This window comes from Cervus elaphus, unplaced genomic scaffold, assembly GCF_910594005.1.
Source record: "Cervus elaphus unplaced genomic scaffold, mCerEla1.1, whole genome shotgun sequence".
Taxonomy (NCBI): Eukaryota; Metazoa; Chordata; class Mammalia; order Artiodactyla; family Cervidae; genus Cervus; species Cervus elaphus.
This window is the reverse complement of record NW_025316779.1, coordinates 3683093-3701066: the sequence shown is the minus strand read 5'-3', so window position 1 is coordinate 3701066 and position 17974 is coordinate 3683093.

The window sequence follows — 17974 nt, the reverse complement described above, 5'->3', positions numbered from 1 at the left end:
CATGCTCCTCGTATTTTTCACAACTTTTCTTGCTCTTCGAATTTTTCACACCTTGTCATGCTCTACGAATATTTCACACCTTTTCCAGCTCTTCGAATTTTTCACACCTTTTCATGCTCCTCGTATTTTTCACACCATTTCATGTTCCTCGAATTTTTCACACCTTTTCATGCTCCTCGCATTTTTCACACCTTTTCATGCTCCTCACATTTTTCACACCTTTTCATGCTCTCGTATTTTTCAGACATTTTAATGCTCCTCGTACTTTTCACACCTTTTCATGTTCCTAGTATTTTTCACACCTTTTCATGCTCCTGGTATTTTTCACAATTTTTCATGCTCTTTGAATTTTTCATACCTTTTCATGCTCTTCATATTCCTCAGACCTTTTCATGCTCTTGATATTTTTCACACCTTTTCATGCCCTTCGTGTTTTTCATATCTTTCATGCTCTTGATATTTTTCACACCTTTTCATGCTCTTCATATTTTTCATACTTTTTCATGCTCTTGATATTTTTCACACCATTGCATGCCCTTCGTGTTTTTCACACATTTCATGCTCTTCATATTTTTTACACCTTTTCATGCTCCTCATATTTTTCACACCTTTTCATGCTCTTCATATTTTTCAGACCTTTTCATGCTCCTTGTATATTTCACACCTTTTCATGCTCCTCGTATTTTTCAGAGCTTTTCTTGCTCCTCGTAGTCTTCAGACCATTAAATGCTCCTCTTAATTTTCAGATCTTTTCATGCTCCTCATTTTTTCACAACATTTCATGCTCCTCTTATTTTTCACACATTTTCATGCTCCTCGTATTTTACACACCTTTTCATGCTCCCGGTATATTTCACACCTTTTCATTCTCCTCATATTTTTGACACCTGTTCATGCTCTACATATTTTTCAGACCTTTTCATGCGCCTCATATTCTTAAGACGTTTTCATGCTCCTCGTATTTTTCAGACCTTTTCATGCTCCTCGTACTTTTCACACTTTTTCATGCTATTCATATTTTTCACACCTTTTCATGCTCCTCGTATTTTTCACAATTTTTCATGCTCCTCGTATTTTTCAGACCTTTTCATGATCCTCGTATTTTTGAGAGTTTTTCATGCTCTTCATATTTTTCACACCATTTCATGCTCCGCATATTTTTCATACAGATTCATGCTCCTCATGTTTTTCACACCTTTACATGCTTCTCATATTTTTGACACCTTTTCATACTCTTCATATTTTTCAGACCTTTTCATGCTCCTTGTATTTTTCAGACATTTTCATGCTCTTCATATTTTTCACACCGTTTCATGCTCCTCATATTTTTTAGACAGTTTCATGCTCCTCGTATTTTTCAGACCTTTTCATGATCCTCGTATTTTTGAGACCTTTTCATGCTCCTCGTATTTTTGAGACCTTTTCCTGCCCCTCGTTTTTTTCAGACCTTTTCATGCTGCTCGTATTTTTCAGACATTTTCATGCTCCTCGTATTTTTGAGACCTTTTCATGCTCCTCGTATTTTTGAGACTTTTTCATGCTCTTCATATTTTTCACACCGTTTCATGCTCCTCATATTTTTCATACTGTTTCATACTCCTCATATTTTCACACCTTTATATGCTCCTCATATTTTTCTGAACTTTTCATGCTCTTCCTGTTTTTCACACCTTTTCTTGCTCTTCATATTTTCCACACATTTTCATGCTCTGCATATTTTTCATACCTTTTCATGCTCTTCATTTTTTTCACACCATTTAATGCTCCTCATATTTTTGACCGCCTTTCATGCACCTCATATATTTCAGACCGTTTCATGCTCTTCATATTTTTCAGACCATTTCATGCTTTTCATATTTTTCACAACTTTTCATGTTCCTCATATTTTTCATACAGATTCATGCTCCTCTTATTTTTCACACCTTTTCCTGCTACTCATATTTTGACACCTTTTCATGCTCTTCATATTTTTGACACCTTTTCAGCTCCTCGTATTTTTCACACCTTTTCATGCTCTTCATATTTTTCACACCGTTTCATCCTCCTCTACTTTTTCATTCAGTTTCATGCTCCTCATATTTTTCACACCTTTACATGCTTCTCATATTTTCGACAGCTTTTAATGCTCTTCATATTTTGACACCTTTTCATGCTCCCCATATTTTTGACACTTTTTCATGCTCTACATATTTTTCAGACCTTTTCATGCTCGTCGTATTTTTCAGACGTCTTCAGGTTCCTCGTATTTTTCAGAACTTTTCATGCTCCTCGTATTTTTCACAACGTTACATGCTCTTCGTATTTGTCACACATTTTCACGCTCTTCGTATTTTTCACACCTTTTCATGCTCTTCGTGTTTTTCACACCTTTTCAGGCTCTTCGTATTTTTCACACCTTTTCATGCTCTTCATATTTTTGGCACGTTTTCATGCTTTTCATATTTTTTAGACCTTTTCATGCTCTTGATATTTTTCACAGCTTTCCATGCTCTTCGTGTTGTTCACTCCATTTCATGATCTCGTGTTTTTCAAAATGTTTCATGCTCCTCATATTTTTCACACCTTTTGATGCTCTTCATATTTTTCACACCGTTTCATCCTCCTCTAATTTTTCATAGAGTTTCATGCTCCTCATATTTTTCACACCTTTACATGCTTCTCATATTTTCGACACCTTTTAATGCTCCTCATATTTTTGACACCTTAACATGCTCTTCATATTTTTCAGACCTTTTCATGCTTTTGATAATTTTCACACCTTTTCCTGCTCTTCGTATTTTTCACACTTTTTCATGCTCCTTATATTTTTCAGACCTTTTCATGCTCCTCGAATATTTCACACCTTTTCATGCTCCTCGTATTTTTCAGACCTTTAAATGCTCCTCTTAATTTTCAGATCTTTTCATGCTCGTTATTTTTTCACACCATTTCATGGTCCTCGTATTTTTCACACCATTTCATGCTCCTCATATTTTTCATACCCTTTCATGCTCTTCATTTTTTTCACACATTTTCATGCTCCTCGTATATTTCACACCTTTTCATGCTCCTCGTATTTTTCACAACATTACATGCTCTTCATATTTTTCAGACCTTTTCATGATCCTCATATTTTTCATACAGATTCATGCTCCTCATTTGTTTCACACCTTTACATGCTCCTCATATTTTTGACACATTTTCATGCTCTTCATGTTTTTCACACCTTTTCATGCTCCACATATTTTTGACACCTTTTCATGCTCTTCATATTTTTCACACCTTTTGATGCTCCTCATACTTTTGACAGCTTTTCATGCTCTTCTTATTTTTCAGACCTTTTCATGCTCCTCGTATTTTTCACAATTTTTCATGCTCTTTGTGTTTTTCACACCTTTTCAGGCTCTTCGTATTTTTCACACCTTTTCATGATCTTCGTATTTTTCACACCTTTTCATGCTCTTCTTATTTTTCAGACCTTTTCATGTTCTTGATATTTGTCTCAGCTTTTCAGGCTCTTCGTTTATTTCACACCGTTTCATGCTCCTCATATTTTTGGCAGCTTTTCATGCTCCTCATATTTTTCAGACCGTTTCATGCTCCTCATATATTTGAGACCGTTTCATGCTCCTGATATTTTTCACACCTTTTCATGCTCATCATATTTTTCAGACCTTTTCATGCTCCTCGTATATTTCAGACCTTTTCATGCTCCTCGTATTTTTCGGACCTTTTCATGCTCCTTGTATTTTTTCAGACCTCTTCATGCTCGTCATATGTTTCACACCTTTTCATGCTCCTCGTATTTTTCAGACCTTTTCATGCTCCTCATATTTTTCACAACTTTTCAGGCTCCTCATATTTTTCTCACTGTTTCCTGCTCCTCATATTTTTGACAGTTTTTCATGCTCCTCATATTTTTCAGACCGTTTCATGCTCCTCATATTTTTCAGACCGTTTCATGCTCCTCATATTTTTCACACCTTTTCATGCTGTTTGTATTTTTCACACCGTTTCATGCTCCTCATATTTTTCATACTGATTCATGCTCCTGTTATTTTTCACACCTTTACATTCTATTCATATTTTTGACCCCTTTTCATGCTCTTCATATTTTTGACACCTTTTCAAGCTCCTCATATTTGTGACACCTTTCCGTGCCCTTCATATTTTTCAGACCTTTTCATGCTCCTCGTATTTTTAAGACCATTTCTTGCACCTCGTATTTTTCAGACCTTTTCATGCTCCTTGTATTTTTCAGACCTCTTCATGCTCGTCGTATGTTTCACACCTTTTCATGCTCCTCGTATTTTTCAGACCTTTTCATGCTCCTCGTATTTTTCAGACCTTTTCATGCTCCTCCTATTTTTCAGACCTTTCCATGCTCCTCGTATATTTCAGACCTTTTCATGCTCCTCCTATTTTTCAGACCTTTCCATGCTCCTCGTATTTTTCAGACCTTTTCATGCTCCTCCTATTTTGCAGGCCTTTTCATGCTCCTTCTATTTTTCAGAGCTTTTCATGCTTCTCCTATATTTGAGACCTTTTCATGCTCCTCCTATTTTGCAGGCCTTTTCATGCTCCTCGTAGTTTTCAGAGCTTTTCATGCTTCTCCTATATTTGAGACCTTTTCATGCTCCTTCTATTTTTCAGACATTTTCAAGCTCCTCCTACTTTTCAGGCCTTTTCATGCTCCTCCTGTTTTTCAGGCCTTTTCATGCTCCTCATATTTTTCACACCTTCTCATGCTCCTCATATTTTTCACACCTTTTCATGCTCTTCATATTTTTCATACCGTTTCATGCTCCTCATATTTTTCATACAGTTTCATGCTCCTCATATTTTTCACACCTTTACATGCTCCTCATATTTTTGAGACCTTTATGCTCTTAATATTTTTGACACCTTTTGATGCTCCTCATATTTTTGACACCTTTTCATGTTCTTCTTATTTTTCAGACCTTTTCATGCTTCTCATATTTTTAAGACCATTTCATGCTCCTCGTATTTTTCAGACCTTTTCATGCTCCTTGTATTTTTCAGACCTCTTCATGCTCGTCGTATGTTTCACACCTTTTCATGCTCCTCGTATTTTTCAGACCTTTTCATGCTCCTCGTATTTTTCACAACTTTTCAGGCTCCTCATATTTTTCTCACTGTTTCCTGCTCCTCATATTTTTGACAGTTTTTCATGCTCCTCATATTTTTCAGACCGTTTCATGCTCCTCATATTTTTCAGACCGTTTCATGCTCCTCATATTTTTCACACCTTTTCATGCTGTTTGTATTTTTCACACCGTTTCATGCTCCTCATATTTTTCATACTGATTCATGCTCCTGTTATTTTTCACACCTTTACATTCTATTCATATTTTTGACCCCTTTTCATGCTCTTCATATTTTTGACACCTTTTCAAGCTCCTCATACTTGTTATACCTTTCCGTGCCCTTCATATTTTTCAGACCTTTTCATGCTCCTCGTAGTTCAGACCTATTCATGCTCCTCGTATTTTTCAGAGTTTTCATGCTCCTCGAATTTTTCACAATTTTTCATGCTCTTCGTATTTGTCACACCTTTTCAAGCTCTTCGTTTTTTTCACACCTTTTGATGCTCTTCTGGTTTTTCACACCTTATCAGGCTCTTCATATTTTTCACACCATTTCACGCCCTTCGTACTGTTCACACCTTTTCATGCTCTTCATATTTTTCAGACCTTTCATGCTCTTGATATTTTTCTCAGCTTCTCCTGCTCTTCTTGTTTCTCACAGCGTTTCATGCTCTCGTATTTTTCAAAACTTTTCATGCTCCTCATATTTTTCACACCTTTTCATGCTCTTCATATTTTTCACACCGTTTCATGCTCCTCATATTTTTCATACAGTTTCATGCTCCTCATATTTTTCACACCTTTACATGCTCCTCGTATTTTTGAGACCTTTTCATGTCAATATTTTTGACACCTTTTGATGCTCCTCATATTTTTGACACCTTTTCATGCTCTTCATATTTTTCAGAACTTTTCATGCTCCTCGTATTTTTAAGACCATTTCATGCTCCTCGTATTTTTCAGACCTTTTCATGCTCATCTTATTTTTCACACCTTTGCATTCTATTCATATTTTTGACCCCTTTTCATGCTCTTCATATTTTTGACACCTTTTCAAGCTACTTATATTTTTGACACCTTTTCATGCTCCTCCTATTTTTCAGACCTTTTCATGTTTCTCGTATTTTTCACACTTTTTCATGCTCCTCGTATATTTCACACCTTTTCATGCTCCTCGTATTTTTCACAACTTTTCATGCTCTTCATATTTTTCACAACTTTTTGTGCTCCTCCTAATTTTCACACCTTTTCATGCTCCTCGTATTTTTCAGACCTTTTCATGCTCCTCCTATTTTTCAGACCTTTTCATGCTCCTCGAATTTTTCAGACATTTTCATGCTCCTACTGTTTTTCAGACCGTTTCATGCTCCTCATATATTTGAGACAGTTTCATGCTCCTCATATTTTTCACACGTTTTAATGCTCCTCATATTTTTCACACCTTTTCATGCTCTTCATATTTTTCAGACCTTTTCATGCTCCTTGTATTTTTCAGACCTTTTCATGCTCCTCGTATTTTTTAGACCTTTTCATGCTCCTCCTATTTTTCAGAGCTTTCCATGCTCCTCGTATTTTTCAGACCTTTTCATGCTCCTCCTATTTTGCAGGCCTTTTCATGCTCCTCGTAATTTTCAGAGCTTTTCATGTTCCTCCTATTTTGCAGGCCGTTTCATGCTCCTCCTATTTTTCAGACATTTTCATGCTCCTCGTATTTTTGAGACCTTTTCATGCTCCTCGTATTTTTGAGACTTTTTCATGCTCTTCATATTTTTCACACCGTTTCATGCTCCTCATATTTTTCATACTGTTTCATACTCCTCATATTTTCACACCTTTATATGCTCCTCATATTTTTCTGAACTTTTCATGCTCTTCCTGTTTTTCACACCTTTTCTTGCTCTTCATATTTTCCACACATTTTCATGCTCTGCATATTTTTCATACCTTTTCATGCTCTTCATTTTTTTCACACCATTTAATGCTCCTCATATTTTTGACCGCCTTTCATGCACCTCATATATTTCAGACCTTTTCATGCTCTTCATATTTTTCAGACCATTTCATGCTTTTCATATTTTTCACAACTTTTCATGTTCCTCATATTTTTCATACAGATTCATGCTCCTCTTATTTTTCACACCTTTTCCTGCTACTCATATTTTGACACCTTTTCATGCTCTTCATATTTTTGACACCTTTTCAGCTCCTCGTATTTTTCACACCTTTTCATGCTCTTCATATTTTTCACACCGTTTCATCCTCCTCTACTTTTTCATTCAGTTTCATGCTCCTCATATTTTTCACACCTTTACATGCTTCTCATATTTTCGACAGCTTTTAATGCTCTTCATATTTTGACACCTTTTCATGCTCCCCATATTTTTGACACTTTTTCATGCTCTACATATTTTTCAGACCTTTTCATGCTCGTCGTATTTTTCAGACGTCTTCAGGTTCCTCGTATTTTTCAGAACTTTTCATGCTCCTCGTATTTTTCACAACGTTACATGCTCTTCGTATTTGTCACACATTTTCACGCTCTTCGTATTTTTCACACCTTTTCATGCTCTTCGTGTTTTTCACACCTTTTCAGGCTCTTCGTATTTTTCACACCTTTTCATGCTCTTCATATTTTTGGCACGTTTTCATGCTTTTCATATTTTTCAGACCTTTTCATGCTCTTGATATTTTTCACAGCTTTCCATGCTCTTCGTGTTGTTCACTCCATTTCATGATCTCGTGTTTTTCAAAATGTTTCATGCTCCTCATATTTTTCACACCTTTTGATGCTCTTCATATTTTTCACACCGTTTCATCCTCCTCTAATTTTTCATAGAGTTTCATGCTCCTCATATTTTTCACACCTTTACATGCTTCTCATATTTTCGACACCTTTTAATGCTCCTCATATTTTTGACACCTTAACATGCTCTTCATATTTTTCAGACCTTTTCATGCTTTTGATAATTTTCACACCTTTTCCTGCTCTTCGTATTTTTCACACTTTTTCATGCTCCTTATATTTTTCAGACCTTTTCATGCTCCTCGAATATTTCACACCTTTTCATGCTCCTCGTATTTTTCAGACCTTTAAATGCTCCTCTTAATTTTCAGATCTTTTCATGCTCGTTATTTTTTCACACCATTTCATGGTCCTCGTATTTTTCACACCATTTCATGCTCCTCATATTTTTCATACCCTTTCATGCTCTTCATTTTTTTCACACATTTTCATGCTCCTCGTATATTTCACACCTTTTCATGCTCCTCGTATTTTTCACAACATTACATGCTCTTCATATTTTTCAGACCTTTTCATGATCCTCATATTTTTCATACAGATTCATGCTCCTCATTTGTTTCACACCTTTACATGCTCCTCATATTTTTGACACATTTTCATGCTCTTCATGTTTTTCACACCTTTTCATGCTCCACATATTTTTGACACCTTTTCATGCTCTTCATATTTTTCACACCTTTTGATGCTCCTCATACTTTTGACAGCTTTTCATGCTCTTCTTATTTTTCAGACCTTTTCATGCTCCTCGTATTTTTCACAATTTTTCATGCTCTTTGTGTTTTTCACACCTTTTCAGGCTCTTCGTATTTTTCACACCTTTTCATGATCTTCGTATTTTTCACACCTTTTCATGCTCTTCTTATTTTTCAGACCTTTTCATGTTCTTGATATTTGTCTCAGCTTTTCAGGCTCTTCGTTTATTTCACACCGTTTCATGCTCCTCATATTTTTGGCAGCTTTTCATGCTCCTCATATTTTTCAGACCGTTTCATGCTCCTCATATATTTGAGACCGTTTCATGCTCCTGATATTTTTCACACCTTTTCATGCTCATCATATTTTTCAGACCTTTTCATGCTCCTCGTATATTTCAGACCTTTTCATGCTCCTCGTATTTTTCGGACCTTTTCATGCTCCTTGTATTTTTTCAGACCTCTTCATGCTCGTCGTATGTTTCACACCTTTTCATGCTCCTCGTATTTTTCAGACCTTTTCATGCTCCTCATATTTTTCACAACTTTTCAGGCTCCTCATATTTTTCTCACTGTTTCCTGCTCCTCATATTTTTGACAGTTTTTCATGCTCCTCATATTTTTCAGACCGTTTCATGCTCCTCATATTTTTCAGACCGTTTCATGCTCCTCATATTTTTCACACCTTTTCATGCTGTTTGTATTTTTCACACCGTTTCATGCTCCTCATATTTTTCATACTGATTCATGCTCCTGTTATTTTTCACACCTTTACATTCTATTCATATTTTTGACCCCTTTTCATGCTCTTCATATTTTTGACACCTTTTCAAGCTCCTCATATTTGTGACACCTTTCCGTGCCCTTCATATTTTTCAGACCTTTTCATGCTCCTCGTATTTTTAAGACCATTTCTTGCACCTCGTATTTTTCAGACCTTTTCATGCTCCTTGTATTTTTCAGACCTCTTCATGCTCGTCGTATGTTTCACACCTTTTCATGCTCCTCGTATTTTTCAGACCTTTTCATGCTCCTCGTATTTTTCAGACCTTTTCATGCTCCTCCTATTTTTCAGACCTTTCCATGCTCCTCGTATATTTCAGACCTTTTCATGCTCCTCCTATTTTTCAGACCTTTCCATGCTCCTCGTATTTTTCAGACCTTTTCATGCTCCTCCTATTTTGCAGGCCTTTTCATGCTCCTTCTATTTTTCAGAGCTTTTCATGCTTCTCCTATATTTGAGACCTTTTCATGCTCCTCCTATTTTGCAGGCCTTTTCATGCTCCTCGTATTTTTCAGAGCTTTTCATGCTTCTCCTATATTTGAGACCTTTTCATGCTCCTTCTATTTTTCAGACATTTTCAAGCTCCTCCTACTTTTCAGGCCTTTTCATGCTCCTCCTGTTTTTCAGGCCTTTTCATGCTCCTCATATTTTTCACACCTTCTCATGCTCCTCATATTTTTCACACCTTTTCATGCTCTTCATATTTTTCATACCGTTTCATGCTCCTCATATTTTTCATACAGTTTCATGCTCCTCATATTTTTCACACCTTTACATGCTCCTCATATTTTTGAGACCTTTATGCTCTTAATATTTTTGACACCTTTTGATGCTCCTCATATTTTTGACACCTTTTCATGTTCTTCTTATTTTTCAGACCTTTTCATGCTTCTCATATTTTTAAGACCATTTCATGCTCCTCGTATTTTTCAGACCTTTTCATGCTCCTTGTATTTTTCAGACCTCTTCATGCTCGTCGTATGTTTCACACCTTTTCATGCTCCTCGTATTTTTCAGACCTTTTCATGCTCCTCGTATTTTTCACAACTTTTCAGGCTCCTCATATTTTTCTCACTGTTTCCTGCTCCTCATATTTTTGACAGTTTTTCATGCTCCTCATATTTTTCAGACCGTTTCATGCTCCTCATATTTTTCAGACCGTTTCATGCTCCTCATATTTTTCACACCTTTTCATGCTGTTTGTATTTTTCACACCGTTTCATGCTCCTCATATTTTTCATACTGATTCATGCTCCTGTTATTTTTCACACCTTTACATTCTATTCATATTTTTGACCCCTTTTCATGCTCTTCATATTTTTGACACCTTTTCAAGCTCCTCATACTTGTTATACCTTTCCGTGCCCTTCATATTTTTCAGACCTTTTCATGCTCCTCGTAGTTCAGACCTATTCATGCTCCTCGTATTTTTCAGAGTTTTCATGCTCCTCGAATTTTTCACAATTTTTCATGCTCTTCGTATTTGTCACACCTTTTCAAGCTCTTCGTTTTTTTCACACCTTTTGATGCTCTTCTGGTTTTTCACACCTTATCAGGCTCTTCATATTTTTCACACCATTTCACGCCCTTCGTACTGTTCACACCTTTTCATGCTCTTCATATTTTTCAGACCTTTCATGCTCTTGATATTTTTCTCAGCTTCTCCTGCTCTTCTTGTTTCTCACAGCGTTTCATGCTCTCGTATTTTTCAAAACTTTTCATGCTCCTCATATTTTTCACACCTTTTCATGCTCTTCATATTTTTCACACCGTTTCATGCTCCTCATATTTTTCATACAGTTTCATGCTCCTCATATTTTTCACACCTTTACATGCTCCTCGTATTTTTGAGACCTTTTCATGTCAATATTTTTGACACCTTTTCATGCTCTTCATATTTTTCAGAACTTTTCATGCTCCTCGTATTTTTAAGACCATTTCATGCTCCTCGTATTTTTCAGACCTTTTCATGCTCATCTTATTTTTCACACCTTTGCATTCTATTCATATTTTTGACCCCTTTTCATGCTCTTCATATTTTTGACACCTTTTCAAGCTACTTATATTTTTGACACCTTTTCATGCTCCTCCTATTTTTCAGACCTTTTCATGTTTCTCGTATTTTTCACACTTTTTCATGCTCCTCGTATATTTCACACCTTTTCATGCTCCTCGTATTTTTCACAACTTTTCATGCTCTTCATATTTTTCACAACTTTTTGTGCTCCTCCTAATTTTCACACCTTTTCATGCTCCTCGTATTTTTCAGACCTTTTCATGCTCCTCCTATTTTTCAGACCTTTTCATGCTCCTCGAATTTTTCAGACATTTTCATGCTCCTACTGTTTTTCAGACCGTTTCATGCTCCTCATATATTTGAGACAGTTTCATGCTCCTCATATTTTTCACACGTTTTAATGCTCCTCATATTTTTCACACCTTTTCATGCTCTTCATATTTTTCAGACCTTTTCATGCTCCTTGAATTTTTCAGACCTTTTCATGCTCCTCGTATTTTTTAGACCTTTTCATGCTCCTCCTATTTTTCAGAGCTTTCCATGCTCCTCGTATTTTTCAGACCTTTTCATGCTCCTCCTATTTTGCAGGCCTTTTCATGCTCCTCGTAATTTTCAGAGCTTTTCATGTTCCTCCTATTTTGCAGGCCGTTTCATGCTCCTCCTATTTTTCAGACATTTTCATGCTCCTCGTATTTTTGAGACCTTTTCATGCTCCTCGTATTTTTGAGACTTTTTCATGCTCTTCATATTTTTCACACCGTTTCATGCTCCTCATATTTTTCATACTGTTTCATACTCCTCATATTTTCACACCTTTATATGCTCCTCATATTTTTCTGAACTTTTCATGCTCTTCCTGTTTTTCACACCTTTTCTTGCTCTTCATATTTTCCACACATTTTCATGCTCTGCATATTTTTCATACCTTTTCATGCTCTTCATTTTTTTCACACCATTTAATGCTCCTCATATTTTTGACCGCCTTTCATGCACCTCATATATTTCAGACCGTTTCATGCTCTTCATATTTTTCAGACCATTTCATGCTTTTCATATTTTTCACAACTTTTCATGTTCCTCATATTTTTCATACAGATTCATGCTCCTCTTATTTTTCACACCTTTTCCTGCTACTCATATTTTGACACCTTTTCATGCTCTTCATATTTTTGACACCTTTTCAGCTCCTCGTATTTTTCACACCTTTTCATGCTCTTCATATTTTTCACACCGTTTCATCCTCCTCTACTTTTTCATTCAGTTTCATGCTCCTCATATTTTTCACACCTTTACATGCTTCTCATATTTTCGACAGCTTTTAATGCTCTTCATATTTTGACACCTTTTCATGCTCCCCATATTTTTGACACTTTTTCATGCTCTACATATTTTTCAGACCTTTTCATGCTCGTCGTATTTTTCAGACGTCTTCAGGTTCCTCGTATTTTTCAGAACTTTTCATGCTCCTCGTATTTTTCACAACGTTACATGCTCTTCGTATTTGTCACACATTTTCATGCTCTTCGTATTTTTCACACCTTTTCATGCTCTTCGTGTTTTTCACACCTTTTCAGGCTCTTCGTATTTTTCACACCTTTTCATGCTCTTCATATTTTTGGCACGTTTTCATGCTTTTCATATTTTTCAGACCTTTTCATGCTCTTGATATTTTTCACAGCTTTCCATGCTCTTCGTGTTGTTCACTCCATTTCATGATCTCGTGTTTTTCAAAATGTTTCATGCTCCTCATATTTTTCACACCTTTTGATGCTCTTCATATTTTTCACACCGTTTCATCCTCCTCTAATTTTTCATAGAGTTTCATGCTCCTCATATTTTTCACACCTTTACATGCTTCTCATATTTTCGACACCTTTTAATGCTCCTCATATTTTTGACACCTTAACATGCTCTTCATATTTTTCAGACCTTTTCATGCTTTTGATAATTTTCACACCTTTTCCTGCTCTTCGTATTTTTCACACTTTTTCATGCTCCTTATATTTTTCAGACCTTTTCATGCTCCTCGAATATTTCACACCTTTTCATGCTCCTCGTATTTTTCAGACCTTTAAATGCTCCTCTTAATTTTCAGATCTTTTCATGCTCGTTATTTTTTCACACCATTTCATGGTCCTCGTATTTTTCACACCATTTCATGCTCCTCATATTTTTCATACCCTTTCATGCTCTTCATTTTTTTCACACATTTTCATGCTCCTCGTATATTTCACACCTTTTCATGCTCCTCGTATTTTTCACAACATTACATGCTCTTCATATTTTTCAGACCTTTTCATGATCCTCATATTTTTCATACAGATTCATGCTCCTCATATTTTTCACACCTTTACATGCTCCTCATATTTTTGACACATTTTCATGCTCTTCATGTTTTTCACACCTTTTCATGCTCCACATATTTTTGACACTTTTTCATGCTCTTCATATTTTTCACACCTTTTGATGCTCCTCATACTTTTGACAGCTTTTCATGCTCTTCTTATTTTTCAGACCTTTTCATGCTCCTCGTATTTTTCACAATTTTTCATGCTCTTTGTGTTTTTCACACCTTTTCAGGCTCTTCGTATTTTTCACACCTTTTCATGATCTTCGTATTTTTCACACCTTTTCATGCTCTTCTTATTTTTCAGACCTTTTCATGTTCTTGATATTTGTCTCAGCTTTTCAGGCTCTTCGTTTATTTCACACCGTTTCATGCTCCTCATATTTTTGGCAGCTTTTCATGCTCCTCATATTTTTCAGACCGTTTCATGCTCCTCATATATTTGAGACCGTTTCATGCTCCTGATATTTTTCACACCTTTTCATGCTCATCATATTTTTCAGACCTTTTCATGCTCCTCGTATATTTCAGACCTTTTCATGCTCCTCGTATTTTTCGGACCTTTTCATGCTCCTCGTATTTTTTCAGACCTCTTCATGCTCGTCGTATGTTTCACACCTTTTCATGCTCCTCGTATTTTTCAGACCTTTTCATGCTCCTCATATTTTTCACAACTTTTCAGGCTCCTCATATTTTTCTCACTGTTTCCTGCTCCTCATATTTTTGACAGTTTTTCATGCTCCTCATATTTTTCAGACCGTTTCATGCTCCTCATATTTTTCAGACCGTTTCATGCTCCTCATATTTTTCACACCTTTTCATGCTGTTTGTATTTTTCACACCGTTTCATGCTCCTCATATTTTTCATACTGATTCATGCTCCTGTTATTTTTCACACCTTTACATTCTATTCATATTTTTGACCCCTTTTCATGCTCTTCATATTTTTGACACCTTTTCAAGCTCCTCATATTTGTGACACCTTTCCGTGCCCTTCATATTTTTCAGACCTTTTCATGCTCCTCGTATTTTTAAGACCATTTCTTGCACCTCGTATTTTTCAGACCTTTTCATGCTCCTTGTATTTTTCAGACCTCTTCATGCTCGTCGTATTTTTCACACCTTTTCATGCTCCTCGTATTTTTCAGACCTTTTCATGCTCCTCGTATTTTTCAGACCTTTTCATGCTCCTCCTATTTTTCAGACCTTTTCATGCTCCTCGTATATTTCAGACCTTTTCATGCTCCTCCTATTTTTCAGACCTTTCCATGCTCCTCGTATTTTTCAGACCTTTTCATGCTCCTCCTATTTTGCAGGCCTTTTCATGCTCCTTCTATTTTTCAGAGCTTTTCATGCTTCTCCTATATTTGAGACCTTTTCATGCTCCTCCTATTTTGCAGGCCTTTTCATGCTCCTCGTATTTTTCAGAGCTTTTCATGCTTCTCCTATATTTGAGACCTTTTCATGCTCCTTCTATTTTTCAGACATTTTCAAGCTCCTCCTACTTTTCAGGCCTTTTCATGCTCCTCCTGTTTTTCAGGCCTTTTCATGCTCCTCATATTTTTCACACCTTCTCATGCTCCTCATATTTTTCACACCTTTTCATGCTCTTCATATTTTTCACACCGTTTCATGCTCCTCATATTTTTCATACAGTTTCATGCTCCTCATATTTTTCACACCTTTACATGCTCCTCATATTTTTGAGACCTTTATGCTCTTAATATTTTTGACACCTTTTGATGCTCCTCATATTTTTGACACCTTTTCATGTTCTTCTTATTTTTCAGACCTTTTCATGCTTCTCATATTTTTAAGACCATTTCATGCTCCTCGTATTTTTCAGACCTTTTCATGCTCCTTGTATTTTTCAGACCTCTTCATGCTCGTCGTATGTTTCACACCTTTTCATGCTCCTCGTATTTTTCAGACCTTTTCATGCTCCTCGTATTTTTCACAACTTTTCAGGCTCCTCATATTTTTCTCACTGTTTCCTGCTCCTCATATTTTTGACAGTTTTTCATGCTCCTCATATTTTTCAGACCGTTTCATGCTCCTCATATTTTTCAGACCGTTTCATGCTCCTCATATTTTTCACACCTTTTCATGCTGTTTGTATTTTTCACACCGTTTCATGCTCCTCATATTTTTCATACTGATTCATGCTCCTGTTATTTTTCACACCTTTACATTCTATTCATATTTTTGACCCCTTTTCATGCTCTTCATATTTTTGACACCTTTTCAAGCTCCTCATACTTGTTATACCTTTCCGTGCCCTTCATATTTTTCAGACCTTTTCATGCTCCTCGTAGTTCAGACCTATTCATGCTCCTCGTATTTTTCAGAGTTTTCATGCTCCTCGAATTTTTCACAATTTTTCATGCTCTTCGTATTTGTCACACCTTTTCAAGCTCTTCGTTTTTTTCACACCTTTTGATGCTCTTCTGGTTTTTCACACCTTATCAGGCTCTTCATATTTTTCACACCATTTCACGCCCTTCGTACTGTTCACACCTTTTCATGCTCTTCATATTTTTCAGACCTTTCATGCTCTTGATATTTTTCTCAGCTTCTCCTGCTCTTCTTGTTTCTCACAGCGTTTCATGCTCTCGTATTTTTCAAAACTTTTCATGCTCCTCATATTTTTCACACCTTTTCATGCTCTTCATATTTTTCACACCGTTTCATGCTCCTCATATTTTTCATACAGTTTCATGCTCCTCATATTTTTCACACCTTTACATGCTCCTCGTATTTTTGAGACCTTTTCATGTCAATATTTTTGACACCTTTTGATGCTCCTCATATTTTTGACACCTTTTCATGCTCTTCATATTTTTCAGAACTTTTCATGCTCCTCGTATTTTTAAGACCATTTCATGCTCCTCGTATTTTTCAGACCTTTTCATGCTCATCTTATTTTTCACACCTTTGCATTCTATTCATATTTTTGACCCCTTTTCATGCTCTTCATATTTTTGACACCTTTTCAAGCTACTTATATTTTTGACACCTTTTCATGCTCCTCCTATTTTTCAGACCTTTTCATGTTTCTCGTATTTTTCACACTTTTTCATGCTCCTCGTATATTTCACACCTTTTCATGCTCCTCGTATTTTTCACAACTTTTCATGCTCTTCATATTTTTCACAACTTTTTGTGCTCCTCCTAATTTTCACACCTTTTCATGCTCCTCGTATTTTTCAGACCTTTTCATGCTCCTCCTATTTTTCAGACCTTTTCATGCTCCTCGAATTTTTCAGACATTTTCATGCTCCTACTGTTTTTCAGACCGTTTCATGCTCCTCATATATTTGAGACAGTTTCATGCTCCTCATATTTTTCACACGTTTTAATGCTCCTCATATTTTTCACACCTTTTCATGCTCTTCATATTTTTCAGACCTTTTCATGCTCCTTGTATTTTTCAGACCTTTTCATGCTCCTCGTATTTTTTAGACCTTTTCATGCTCCTCCTATTTTTCAGAGCTTTCCATGCTCCTCGTATTTTTCAGACCTTTTCATGCTCCTCCTATTTTGCAGGCCTTTTCATGCTCCTCGTAATTTTCAGAGCTTTTCATGTTCCTCCTATTTTGCAGGCCGTTTCATGCTCCTCCTATTTTTCAGACATTTTCATGCTCCTCGTATTTTTCAGACCATTTCATGCTCCTCATATATTTGAGACCGTTTCATGCTCTTCATATTTTTCACACCTTTTAATGCTCCTCATATTTTTCACACCTTTTCATGCTCTTCATATTTTTCACACCTTTACATGCTCCTCGTATTTTTCAGAACTTTTCATGCTCCTCGTATGTTTGAAACCTTTTCATGCTCTTCATATTTTTCACACCTTTTCATGCTCATCATATTTTTCAAACCTTTACATGCCCTTGTATTTTTCACACCTTTTGTTGCTCCTCATGTATTTCACACCTTTTCATGCTCTTCATATTTTTCAGACCTTTTCATGCTCCTAGTATATTTCAGACCTTTTCATGCTCCTCGTATTTTTCAGACCTTTCCATGCTCCTCGTATTTTTCAGACCTTTTCATGCTCCTCCTATTTTTCAGACCTTTCCATGCCCCTCGTATTTTTCAGACCTTTTCATGCTACTCCTATTTTGCAGGCCTTTTCATGCTCCTCGTATTTTTCAGAGCTTTTCATGCTTCTCCTATTTTTCAGACCTTTTCATGCTCCTCCTAATTTTCAGACATTTTCAAGCTCCTCCTACTTTTCA